This window comes from Schistocerca gregaria, chromosome 2 (assembly GCF_023897955.1).
Source record: "Schistocerca gregaria isolate iqSchGreg1 chromosome 2, iqSchGreg1.2, whole genome shotgun sequence".
Taxonomy (NCBI): Eukaryota; Metazoa; Arthropoda; class Insecta; order Orthoptera; family Acrididae; genus Schistocerca; species Schistocerca gregaria.
Genome location: NC_064921.1, coordinates 379,355,901 through 379,370,283, shown reverse-complemented (window position 1 = coordinate 379,370,283; position 14,383 = coordinate 379,355,901). Strand labels below are relative to the sequence as shown.

Sequence of the window (14,383 nt, the reverse complement as noted above, 5' to 3'; positions counted from 1 at the left end):
CCGAGACGCCTGTACATTTCCCTTCATGAGAGCCCTTCCTGGCACAAAGTAACAATGCGGACACGATCGAACCGCGGTATTGACCGTCTAGGTATGGTTGACTGCAGACAACACGAGCCGTGTATCCCCTTCCCGGTGGAATGTCTAGAACTGATCGGCTGTCGGACCCCCGCTGTCTAATAGGCGCTGCTCATGTGTGGTCGTTTACATCTTTGGGCGAGTTTAGTGACATCTCTGAACAGTCAAAGGGACTGTGTCTATGATACAATAGCCACGGTGAGCGTCTGTCTTCACGAGTTCTGGGAACTGCAGTGATGCAAAACTTTTTGGATGTGTGTAAAAAAACTCAGCAGCTCATTCTGTCTCTTCATTGTTATTTTCACATTTTTGTGTGTGTTACACGTACAACCAACGGCCACCACAAAGAGGAAACTGAACCTGTGAATTGTACTTCACGAGCAATCACGACAGTGCAGCGGCCGACCCTCTAGGATTGTGCCAGATACTGCCGCCACACACCGTTGCGGTTCCCTCTCCTTCTGTTCGCCACCTGTTGGAGTGGTGGGTGACACACTGCCCGTGTCTGAAGACGCGGCGTCGGCAGCTGTGGCCTATCTCAGGAGATTACTCATTCACACAGCCTCTATCCTTACCCATTAATATCTGACTAGCGACGCCATATTCACAATTAACATCTGCGGTTTCACAACATCGAGGCTTCCGCAGAAATATCGCGTATATGCGAACAAATTGCGTGCAGTCAATTTCAGCAAGAATAAAATATTTTTCCTATAGCTCTAAAGTGCGTAGACGATAAATTCCTCCCATTCCTGCTCCTACCCGTTTAAGGTAGAGACGCTGTCGACATTCAGGCTCTTAAGTAACCGCATAAATTTTGCAATATAGCCTGTTACAGATTGTGGACGAATTTTGTTTAGCAACATTTCACGAATGGAAGTTCTGTCAACAGGGCTGGTTTGCTAATATATAAGACTGGTAAACCATGTTGTGATATCCCTAATGACCAGGGTATCAAATGGCATATTCCAGTAAGATAATGAAAGACCCCACCCTGCAGTCTACACCTAAAAAATAGGTTTGCGTACTCATACCCCGTGTTGTGAGGTAAGAGGGCGCGGACGTACTTTTACCTCCAAAGTGAAGAAAATAAAAAGGATTACAAATAAATAGATGTAAAGACACATTAGAATTCATCGAATTCAAGTATGTGTCGTAATGATCTAAGAGTAAGTCCGAAAAAACATTTATCGAGGGAAATGCAGCGCTGTGCTATTGCTTGTTCTGCCTCCAATGAAAAAGTTTTTTAGTTTTTTATTTTTTTCTAATCGGTCGAGGTGCTCACTACCTTCGTCGGTTTTCCGGGGTTTTCTTAAGGCAGCCGATAGCTTCGTATACTAACCGTACTGAGCTCCCATTTTCAATGCGTCCAAAGGTTTAACGGCTGAGGGGCTTTGTTAACGGCTGTTGAATTTATGTTCTCGGTTGGTTTCTGTGGGGAAAATGCTACTATAAAAGGTGCACCTACATTCAAAGTATGTATGAAAACGTTTCTACCCAATGAAAGAAAAACTACAGAAAAGAAAAATTAATCAAAGTTCTATAAGATGAATAATGAGGCAGCTAAGGTGAATAATAACAAACAAAAGGTTCTTGAATACGCTAGAAGGGACTATAAAAGTCAACCTACATATTATGGGGTAAATGTTCGCAAGTAGTTCCTTGATGGGGTAAAAGTACGCCCTGCGAACTTCTGCTCCAATAGACCTGCGTACTTTTACTACATTCCGCTGTTTTCTTTTTTGTCACTCTACAGTAATACATGCAAGTACAGATACGGAGGATATTGGAAGCTTATCGCTGTCAGTTTCGATACAGAGTTCATCTGAGTCTTAAACAGATTTAGAATGACCTAAAATTCAATCAAAACTATATAAATTTTACATACAAAAGGTACAAAAGTGGTTACCGTATTTTTTGCAGCTATAAAGCGTCCGACAGCCACAAGGTTCCAGTATAGAACAGAGGAGCGATGATGTATGTCCTGTCTGGTGTGAAATAGGTGAACTTCCACTTTAGAGACCTGAAAACTTGATATATTCTCTTGCCCGAAGCGTACTTTTACCCCCAAATCCCTTATCTGTGAAGTCAACACTGATGCCTACGCTCCAGGGAAATGCACGTGATGGACCCGGTACTGCGAGGAAGCAGAATACAATGTCACGGCTATAACTGCAACGGAGTAACAGATAATCCTTCTCGCATAACTACCGCAATACGAATCGTGACCGGTCCGCAGCCCTAGTGTCAGCTAGAACCATTGCGAACCGCTCGTTGAAAGCTGCTCTGCGAGCGAAGATGCTGTTCACCATGTTCCTCATATACATCACCGTGCAACCCACATCCGATGATGTAGTCATAGACACAACGAAAGGGATAAATTGCTGAGTTTCGTGATGAGAAGTCATTCTTGGCTTCAGTGATGGATTTTTGCCACTGCGACATCAACCAGAAGACCAGTAACTGCTGGAGTTTTCCGGAGCTGAGATAAGGGACCAGCTCAGGTCGTAGTGCTGCAGGAACAGTAAACTACTGTGACTACAGATCACCTATCGTGAATCTTATTTCCAGTCTTCTGTTTTTGTTCCTACTGCTTGAGAAAGAAGTATTATACAGCAGGATAATACCATAAAAACACCACTAGTGTTGCTCAGTGCTCTCTCTATGGCTGCGGTCAGTTTGATACCGACGTCAGGAGACTACATCGATGACCGACATCGGCGGAAGACGGCCGATCTTTCCAGATCGGTACGCCATAGCATGCGCGGTCTCCGTGCGACCGATCTCACCGCCCGAACGAATAGACTTCGAATTAAAATCAGTTTGTTTTCTTCTGTGCAACTGAGCGAGATTCCAACAGCCAAAACAGCAATTGCGAGAAATTCTGAAGTTTAGTACAAGAAAGGACTAGTTTGCAGCACTCTGACCCCGATGAGAATATCGCAATAGAGATGCCTCTTAATCTATGGTCTCAAATAACTAGTTACTGGAAACCACAAGTTTCGAACAACTTAAAAATTCAATCATAATTCATTAAACGTTACCTTATATTACACTATACATGTAATGTTCAGCACCATAGTTAAACCAACATGTCAGTAGCAATACTTGCAAAATCTGTACCATAAGTTTTAGACGTAGATTGTGACCTTGAAAAATTACATGTTTAACTGGGAAAGGTGGCATACAACAGTTTTGATATTAAAGTTGCTGTAGTGTCCCTTTTTTGTGTCGTGGTAGGTGGGCATTAGCCGCCTACAAATTATTGTTACTGTTCATCAACGCTTTTATGCCCATTGGAAGCTGATTTTGTTGTATGAGGCACTTTGCAAACGTGGTTTACATATTTCCACTTTTCATTGGTTTAGATGTTCAGAGTATCTTATTCTAAAATTTATGTGTCTTTCACACATATGTTGAATGACATTTGTGGAGAGTTAATTTATTTAAAGTTGTGCAGAATGTTTGTAATCTTGCTTTTCAGTGTCACCACGAATCGTCTAGAGTATACAGTGTGAGGAAACTAAGACAAGTAACCCGAAATGTATCCAGAATGAATAAATATATCGAGGCGTGGTTTTCGACAAGTTGTAGCGAATAATACGCGAATTTCCAGACGACGTATGAAATAACCAGTAACGTGAGCCTGTCCAGCTCTTAACTACCGCATGAAATTCAGCATGCAGTTTTGTTTCTCCATAATCACTTTATAGCATGTAGCAATGTTCAAGGTCCACATTTTGAACTCCAGGTATGACAGCCGTGATAATAAAAACACACTGTACCTGAGTTACGTACGAGGGACGTTCAGAATGTAATGCAACATTTTTGTTTCTAAAAGCTGGCTGGTTTTATTCAGGATTCCAATACACCATATTATTCCCACTCTTTTGACTACAAAACGACATTTTTCAACATCATCTCTGTTCAATGCAAAAACCTTACGCCACCTTACTGGGAGAGACAGTATGCCCGCATGGTACCACCCTACTGGTTGACGTCAGAGCCAGCGTCTTGCCCTATCAATAACTCTCCCATCACCCATGTCCCGCTTCCCGCCATCCTTCATTGGGCCAAACAGATGGAAGTCGGAAGGTGGGAGATGCCTGCTGTAGTGTGGCGCAGGAAGAACAGTCCAATGAAGTTTTGTGAGCTGCGGTCGCATGCGCAGACTTGTGTGGGTCCTTGCGTTATGGAGAAGGAGCAGTTCGTTTGCATTTTTGTCGTTCACCTCGAATGAGAGTGTCCGCACGTTTCAACACTGCAGGAGCGACAGCTGTTTGCGGCCGGCCTGAACGCGGAAGACAGGTCAGGTCTGCGCGACCTCGTTCCGATGACAACAGACGCTTCGCTCAACGGCTCACAGTAAGCGCCTATAAGCAGCTGCGATGCTCTGATTTTTCTGCCAAAAGAAACTCAATGAGAGCTCTCAGCTTGGAATGCACCTCCGTTACAGACGCCATTTTGAAGGCTAAGTATAGCGCCGCCAGCTATCGGAACGTCATGAAACTATAGGGGCTGAAACGAGAATATTTCGCGATGTCCCACAAAAAATTCCGCATTTTTTTCAGATGACAGTGAGCCTGAAAAAAAGTGTTGCGTTACTTATTCAACGCCCCTCCTATTTACTAGCATTTTGTTTGACAGGGCAGACGTTCGTGGAACTTCTTCTCCTGTCGGCGGGACAGTGGTTACGGCGCTGTTATCTTGATACTATTTGATCAAGTCTCATACATATTTTGTCGTTAAGTTCTCTTATAAGCTGCTTTCAAATGCCATAGAAAAAAGTATATAGTTTCATTGGAATAAAGACAAAGTTGGTTTCGTAATTAGGCGACTATAAACAAGAAAAATTACTTGCGAATGTCTGGAAATTCGTCATACTGTCAGCTACGACTTGGTGAAAACCACACCTCGATATGTTTATTTTTTCTGGATGTATTTGGGGTGGACTATCTTAGCTGCCTCACCCTGTATAATTATAATAGAGCGCCTTCTCTCTCTCTCTCTCTCTCTCTCTCTCTCTCTCTCTCTCTCTTTAGTTTGAAATCTCGTACAAGGTAGGCCAGCAGCGGCAAAACTACGCCGCTCTTCGGTCACAGATAATACATTCAGTACTAGTGGAGACATCGAAAAACGAAACAACACGATGGATAGACAACAGTAGACACACAAATATAAAATACATGAAGTCGTCCTTAGGTGCAGCGTCCGAATAAAAACGTTCAGCACTCGGACATTAACAGAGACGACGGAAATGACGCACGAGAACGAAGGAGCACAAACGACGAAACATTGAATCACTAACACGATGGCATACACAAACACTGGCGGCCATCTCAGGCGCGCGAATGTTCACTGCCAAGAGGGAAAAAGGTGGGGGAAGGGAGAGTGGAGGGTGGAGATGCCAGTGGCAGAGGAGACGAGAGGGGGGAGGAAAGGAGGTAGGGGGGTAGGGGAAGCCCGGGGAGAGGAGGGAGGGAGGGTATAGGGAGAGGGTGCCCTTGGGAAAATACACAGGGGCTGGAAGGGGAGGATCAAAGTTGGTAGGAGGGGTAGATGGAGAGGATGAGGGTATCATCAGGGAGGGGGAGTTGGTGGAAGCCACCTAGAGCGCCTTCCTCTTCGTATAATAAATATTCATAAAACTAGTCTGGTTATCCGAGTGAAAGAGTGCGAAGTACTCATCGTGTTCTTTTCGAGCCTCAATAACTCATTCACATGCATTCTTTTTAATGGCAAAAGCCGCAACACAGGACTCGTCTCTAAGGACAGAGACGTCGTGGCATTCATCCCGCCAAACACTGAGGAAGTAAGTGGGACGCAGGGTGTGACCAAGATGTTGGCCAACGTTATCGGGCGACCTCTGGCAATGGCGTCTGGCGATCGTTGTCGGTGCCATTGTGACCACAACCTAAGATGTTTGCCTGTTCCCCTCACCATCATTAGGTCTCGCACTGAATGCGTCTGGCACACGTCACACTCTTTACAAGACTGGGAATGTCCCTTGAACATTTTCGATCGCGGATAGTGGCAGGGGTAAAATACAGGGAGCGAAAATCTATTTATAATTTGTACAGAAACCAGATGGCAGTAATAAGAGTCGAGGGGCATGAAAGGGAAGCAGTGGTTGGGAAAGGAGTGAGACAGGGTTGTAGCCTCTCCCCGATGTTATTCAATCTGTATATTGAGCAAGCAGTAAAGGAAACAAAAGAAAAATTTGGAGTAGGTATTAAAATTCATGGAGAGGAAGTAAAAACTTTGAGGTTCGCCGATGACATTGTAATTCTGTCAGAGACGGCAAAGGACTTGGAAGAGCAGTTGAACGGAATGGACAGTGTCTTGAAAGGAGGATATAAGATGAACATTAACAAAAGCAAAACGAGGATAATGGAATGTAGTCAAATTAAATCGGGTGATGCTGAGGGAATTAGATTAGGAAATGAGACACTTAAAGTAGTAAAGGAGTTTTGCTATTTAGGAAGTAAAATAACTGATGATGGTCGAAGTAGAGAGGATATAAAATGTAGACTGGCAATGGCAAGGAAAGCGTTTCTGAAGAAGAGAAAGTTGTTAACATCGAATATAGATTTATGTATCAGGAAGTCGTTTCTGAAAGTATTTGTTTGGAGTGTAGCCATGTATGGAAGTGAAACATGGACGATAACTAGTTTGGACAAGAAGAGAATAGAAGCTTTCGAAATGTGGTGCTACAGAAGAATACTGAAGATAAGGTGGATAGATCACGTAACTAATGAGGAGGTATTGAATAGGATTGGGGAGAAGAGAAGTTTGTGGCACAACTTGACTAGAAGAAGGGATCGATTGGTAGGACATGAGGCATCAAGGGATCACAAATTTAGCATTGGAGGGCAGCGTGGAGGGTAAAAATCGTAGAGGGAGACCGAGAGATGAGTACACTAAGCAGATTCAGAAGGATGTAGGTTGCAGTAGGTACTGGGAGATGAAGCAGCTTGCTCAGGATAGAGTAGCATGGAGAGCTGCATCAAACCAGTCTCAGGACTGAAGACAACAACAACTACAACATGGCAGTAGTGTGGATATCCTCCGATAGCTCCTTGATCGTCTCTACGAATCACTGTAGGACAGCGTACTGACTAGGAGGAGTTAAACAAGTTACTGAATTGTCCAAGACATTCAGTCCATGGGTTTATAACGCTTTGCATACGATGCAACACGTAAATATGTGAATTTAGCTGAATTTATGTGAGGCGATTATTTCATGGTGTTCGTATTTCATTCTGTAGCAATGCTTGTACGTTTTGTTTTGCGTGTAATTGGTGTCTGCGACTGACAGTATGTTGTGTTCTCTTCCAGGTGAGTGGACGAAGACACGCCAGCACGCGTCGCTTCCACTGGTTGCGTAATGCAGGCAGCGGTGAGTTACGCATCAGCACGCAGGGCCTGCCTTGGAGTGTCAAGTCGACGCGTAATGCCAACAGCCTGCCGCCTCACTCGGAATGACAGGCCTACTGCCACGGCCTCTCTGACAGTTCTTTGGACTGCCTCTCTGTAAACATACACAAAATTACCGGTACAAAATAAGCCGTCCCCTCCCCTCCTGTACCTCACCCAAGGACCTCATTCGCTTCCCCGCCTACGGACCGAACCGACCATCGCATTCACTGTACATCTCGCGCGACGATTTTTAATCCTCAGTGTCGTAGGTACCCCCAAAACGTGGACACTACCATTAATACACACCACGGCAATACGACCAGGTGGCTTTTACCACAAACTGGCGACTCTACGCTTTTAGGACTCGTTTTGTAAATGAGGGATTGATGACCTTGTAGCATGGTCCTATGATTCACGACGTGGGAGTTGTTGCCTATGGCAATGTTTGCAGTGATTTGTGCACCAGGATTAAACCCATGGATGCCAGTAATCTACACAAGGAACTCCCCCCCCCCCCCCTCCAACAGCGGTACAAGCAGTCTTATTCAACCAGCACAAAAGTGACCCGCTTTACCTTTATACGTTTTAATTATCCTTCCGGGTGTAAGTGCCCGACGTTGGACATGTTAACGATAAGCGAAATATGTTTCTTGTTCATGAATAATTTTAGGCAATAATAGTTCCTGGATTGATAACGATATGCAAAGAGGGTTCTTGTTTGTGAGTAGATTTAGAAGTTTCATCGATGAGTGCATATGTTCGCAAATTGATCGAAAGATAATTGACTGTGCAATGTCATTGATACATACATATATATTTAGTTCCAGGTTATACCCCCTATGAAGTAAGGGGGTTACAAAAATTGCACTCTATCTAGGTACGATAGGGTGCGGGTAGATAATGTAAATGGGTGTTAGCAGCAATGCCCTCACTAAACGTTCATTGGACATTTTGCTCCCCCAGACAAGGATTGACGTACGTTAAGTGCAGAAGTTTTAAATAGGTGTACCGTACGCGTGGTTTTTTGAGAGTATATATGAATTATGTCAGAAAATATTTCTCTGGAATAATAATTAACCTCCTCACAGACAAAGAAAATTTAGAGCACAATTTCCTGTGAAAATTCTACTCCATAAACTGCATTTTAGCACAGTTATTGCCGTTTATTGGACGTAAAGAAGAGTTTTCTCTGGAGGAGCCATCTGGTGAGCGAAGACGGAACTACCTGCGCCTCTGGAGGCTGGCGGTCGGTTTCTAATCACGCAAATCTCTCTTCACAGCTGTACTGACTTGGGAACCATCCCAGTCGTCAGCACATCTCTTTCACCTTGCGAAAGAAAGTTTGACGTCAAAGATTATTAAAATTTTATCACAAATGGACTTAGAAAATGAAGATGAAATTCTATAAGAGCTGTATGGGCCAGGAATCATTGCGACCCTTCAACTAAGTTGGTACATTTAATGCAATGCAGTCAAGATAAAGCAAATAATTGTGTCTGAAATGCACTCGGCATTGCTTATACATATTACTATGATTTTAATTACCATATTGTAGGTTAGTTCGAGAATGATTTCCAGCCTAAGCAAGGTAGTTTACGATGTAACTGATAAGAAATGTAGGATCATTGCTGAATTAATCTTCTTCGGATCGATAAATCTGAGGAACTGTGTCATCCGTAAATTTTACATCAAAATAGGGGCGACACTTTATAATCTTGATTTAACACGATGTTTACTGAGGACGTCCAGTGCAGATGTTCGTGACGAAATAATTACACAGAAAACTTGATCGTCTTTCTTTACAATTGGGTTTTCTTCTTTTAATTCTTTTTTTATAAAAAAGATAACGTTCTTGCAGAAATATTTATTTTGAGTAATCTACGCACACTCAGTACTTGGAGTTTTTCATTTTTTATTTTTTTTTATTTTTGAAGTTTCGCGCATGCGTACTGACAGAGTGTTATGCAATTTAATCACACAGCTCAATTTAACCCCTTACAGCAAGAATATTGGTAATAATTAAACATCTGACATTTGCAAGGAAATAGTTTAATAGTCTTTCGGTCGAGACGCTATGTTCCGCGCAGAGCATGTTAGTTGGAGTCCCCAGTAACAGGTTCGGATGCTTGGCGTTCTTTGATGCTTCCTCACCCAACATGTTTGTTCTTTAAAAAGTAACCAGTGCGGTTTATTTATTATCAGTTTGTTATCGCACTGTGTAATAATACGGGAATGGGATTCAATCCAATACGAATGCAGGCCGAAAAAGAATTGTAAATTAATAGAATCTCTCTCTCCTTCACAGGGACTAAGCACAAATGTGTTACCTAGAAAGATAATTACCCAGTATTTTCTCATTAGTATTTGTCTACGAGAGATCAGCTGTAACGACAGGACAAAGAAATCATTGTGCTCCAAAAGCGATTAGTACTGTAGAAGCTCGGAATAAAAGAAGCAACTACCTTTTGCAGTTTGTTCAGTGTTCACAAACAGATACCTAATTGTTCCATAAATTGTTTGTAAGTGCACAAAGGAAAAATTATCCTCCATAGAATTTCTACAAATAAATAAAAAAGTGTCACCACGGAATTAACAATTAATGATTACATTCACTGTGCTTAGTTCACAGCTCAGCGCAGTTGATGTTGTATAATGCAAACACGACTAGACCACAGTCCAGAATCATTGTGCTATTATTATTATTATTATTATTATTATTATTATTGTTGTTGTTGTTGTTATTATAGCTTCCTCCTAGTGAGGCACCATTTTACAGCACCCCTTTCGATGTAAATATTTGCATTTAGGTAGTTATGTCGCCAATTACGCGTGGTAGGTATTGTTCATCTATGTGCTACTTTAATACCATCAAATAATAGCAAATACATTAACTCTAAACATTTCTACGTTACGCAGACTTTCTGAATAACACTTAATAGGTTCCTGACTTTATCACGTAAGCAGAAGCTTTACGCCCACGATACGCCTGCACGTTTCGGCAGCCAGCATGACTCATCTGCTTATTGAGTAGTATCCAGAGCGCGTGAAGGCGAACGTTCAACAATGCGAAAGCGACAGTTTCTTTCTCTATCGTTCTTTCGTTCTAAGAGCGCTCCTTCACAATTTTTTACTTCTGACCTAATTATATTTTCAGCTATTCTCCAAATGATATTGTGGTTTTAAGCTCACATATTTCCCCTGACGGTGGACATCAGCAGCACGCTTTATTCCATCACTATTAATAATGTGTACAATTGCAGACAGTGCGAAGATGCCTGCTCTGCAGATAGTACGAAACCACGGCACATAATAAATGGCACACTGTTAACTAAGACTTCCTAACGACTCGCCGTCATAATGCGTCAAATTGTTTCAGGACACTACTCTCTCCTGCAAAGTGAAAGGTTAATTCTGAAAATAGCGCAAGGGAAAAATTTGGCCTTTTTGCGAACAGTTAAACGGTTTATTTCGGAAAGATTTAAAATTGTTTTTTCTATCGGATGATAAGAACTCTGCCGAATTTCTAGCTTAGTGTCAACGCAGTTTTCCATCTGCGACTATTAGTATAAGAACGAATTGAACAAGGCTACTACGACCACAACGATTTCAGTTGTCATGCCGCCACTATTCTCTTCGACACTGCTGGTTTGTTCGCCTCCCGTATTTGCCTGTATAGAAGCGAATATCATATGATTAAGTCAATAAAAAATTATGCCTCATTAATATAACTGTCTTTAGTAGCAACCCACAAGCTCTTTTACACGTTACTGGGATATTAATTCCTCTGCAACGCTGTTAAGAGCATTAAATTTCAAAGTGATTTTCAAGATTTTGGCTTTAACATCTTTAGCTACATTTACACTATGAAACTGCATGCACTCCATGTGAAATTTCAGTTCACGAGCAATTTGAAAAACTTTCTGTGGAACATGATTGTATATCGGTATATTTTCTTGCGTCCTGATTAATGAACTGATTTACGGCTTTAATCATACATAAGGACTCTAAGCTGAAAAAGTTTTCGTAACTCAATTACTGCTTGCCACATAACAAACTGAGATTTTAGATTCGTGGGTTTGGATCAATGTAGTAAGTTTTGTATGTTAAATTTCTTTATGTGTGGGAATTGCAGGTTATTGCTTCGGTGATCATTGTCTCTCAGGCTATGAAATCGTCACCCTGATTTTTGGCGAATTACGTCGAAAAATGAATTTGTTCATTCTCAAAATATTTGCAATGTGGCCATAGGAAGCAATATCTCAGTAGCACAGCTGGCAAGCCGCTTCGGAGACAATATCTGCCATTTCATCTCCTCTGATTCTCACACAGCTTCTAGCCTCTAACCAAAGATAAGTAATAACCTGTTTCTGCAACAGGAGCGACGCCTTGGCTTGTCTCCATCGATCTGCGTTCTGGATGGCTCTCTTGAGAACTCAGGGAGCGGGAAAGTAGAGTAAATAGCACACAGAAAATAGTATACAGAAAATAGTCGAGAGTAAAATTTGCGCTAGATCACATCGCACCTGCTGTGGTGGCTCAGTATCACGTTAAACTGTATACAGAATATTCGGTGGTCAGGTGAAGGACATATGAAGACGAATGGCTTCTTACCAATAAATATTGGTAAGACGTAAGACATATCATCTAAGAACACAGGGCGTTATGGAATATGAACCAAACTTCAAAATCTTCTCCTGTTCCCATAATCATGGATATCAACTCAAACAATACTGTTACACTCGCCGCAGTGAATTAAACGATTGGCATACGAACTCGACATCCAGTTTCGATAAAAGAGCAACCCATCGTCATTAATTCAGTTAGTCTCCCAGGACACCCATGGAAAAACGGTAACAACGTTAGTGTTATAACGAAGATCTTGCTCCCATATCCTTACCGAAGACTTAAACTCGTAAATTTCGTTAATATCAAATTACGATTCGTATCAAACGTGTTTTCCGTTGCTAAGCAAATCGTTTCGTTTTGCCTGAATGCTGCAGTTATACGTTCTAAGTATTTGGTAGTTACAGTGCAGTAAAGGAGCGTATCGCGCTGCGCGTTAGCTTGCGATAGAGGGAGATAATTCAACCCTGGTTAAAATCCGCGTCTGGTCTGGTACACTGGCATGCCTGCGTGTGGGTTTTAGGTTATTTTGCACGCTCTTTTAGTTAAATGCTGGGCTGGTCCCCAAACACCTACTCAGAAAAAACGATATTGAAGTACAGAAAGGTCCTATTACGTGGGTGCATGCCGATTGTCAATGCATAGTTTACGCATTAAAAAAAATCCGTAAGTAATATGTTAGTATTATAACAAATATTTTCGTTTGCAGTAAAAGCGTGGTTACGAGGACGCTGCTGACGAATACACCTTTGAGTGGCTAAACAGCGATGCCTATAAACCAAGATTTGAGCAGCGAAATGATGGGGATATAGCGAACGAAGTGCAATAGGCAGAAGAACAGAGCGAAGGCTTAATTATCGAGGAACCAGTTCTCACTCACACCGAGAGACTCAAATGCGTTGGTCTGTTACTAGAGTATACAAGCGAAAATTCGCTTCTATCGATATTTTAACTCCCGGAAAATGATCACCGTCGCCAGGAAAAAAATGTGACAGACACAGACAAACAGAAAAACCTGATGATCATTTCCTGAAAATAAAAAAAAAAAACACGCGATACTGAGTAGCGTGTTTTAAGGATAATTTTGAAAACAAGTTGGCAGTTTCCAGATACTATAGCCCGTAAGTAATGCAGCGAGTTTCGTATTGAGATGGTACGGTTTCTGTAAATACAGCAAATAGTGGGGTCAAATAAAAAGATGAGTGTTAAGGATTATCCGTTTCTTTTTCAGTTGTTTATACAGTCTTCGGTCCACATTAACCCGGATAATCAGAGGGATCTGTAGTTCAAATACGATAATACCTTCAAGAAAGTCCGGTCCAGTGGCTGAAAGGTCAGCGCGGCTGACTGCTTTGCTAAGAACTCGGGTTCGATTCTCCGTACAGCCAGGGAGTTCTCTTTCAAGAGAGGACTGGTATAGGGTGCACTGAGATTCATGAGACTCACTGAGCTGCATGGGGAGCTACTCGACCGATTAGCGGCCTTCAAAGGCCAAGAAATCCAACAAGAACCGGGAGACCGGTGTCATGATTCTGCATGACGCATCCGATAACGCCATTGGTAGACGATGACACGCCGACGGTCGGACCCAAGAGTTCCGTCTACTGCCAGAACGCGGAAACCCTACACACACCGTCCGATCACAATTAATGTGACCACCCTCTGTTCGACGTCATCGTGCAATAACCTACTCACAGATGGCAGGTAGAGGATAGTGTGTCGGGGAGACGCAGAAAACAATAGAGTCGTTGTCACAATGCGGAAACGGAGCGATTTATTTGACGTACAAAAGAGCACGGTTACTGGCTTTTGCGCTAAGGGGGAGGGGGGGGGGGGGGCAGAGTTGCGAAACGACTATGTTTGTAAATTGTTAGCGTGCCACCGTGGATAGAGTATACCGTGCATGGCAAAACAGCGCTACCCAAAACAACTATGGTGCTCTACGGGCCATAGATGATAGGGGAGAACGACGGCTGTGGAGATGTGTGCGGGCGAATAGACGTGCAACTGTTAAGCAACGGACCACCCAGATGAACCAAGGGGCTACCAATAGTGTTTTCTCAACAGTCGTTCAGCGAACGTTGCTATGTATGGGCCTCGGCAACAAGCGCCTTGTTAATCCACCCACGCTAACTGCGGTTCGTCGGCGACGAAGGCTAGAATTTTCACACTATTACTGCAACCAGAAATCCTCTGAATGGCGACAGATGGCCTTTTCAGATGAATAGCGTTCTATGCTCCGTCTGACAGATGGCCGTTGGCT

General features: G+C 42.7%; 1 non-coding gene across 1 annotated transcript; it reads right to left on the bottom strand.

Annotated features, from left to right (window-relative positions):
- Nucleotides 1-8,348: 8,348 nt before the first annotated feature.
- On the bottom strand, nucleotides 8,349-8,471 carry LOC126337522 (U4atac minor spliceosomal RNA). Its single transcript, XR_007565093.1, has one exon. It is a non-coding gene; the product is annotated as a U4atac minor spliceosomal RNA (small nuclear RNA).
- Nucleotides 8,472-14,383: the final 5,912 nt, after the last annotated feature.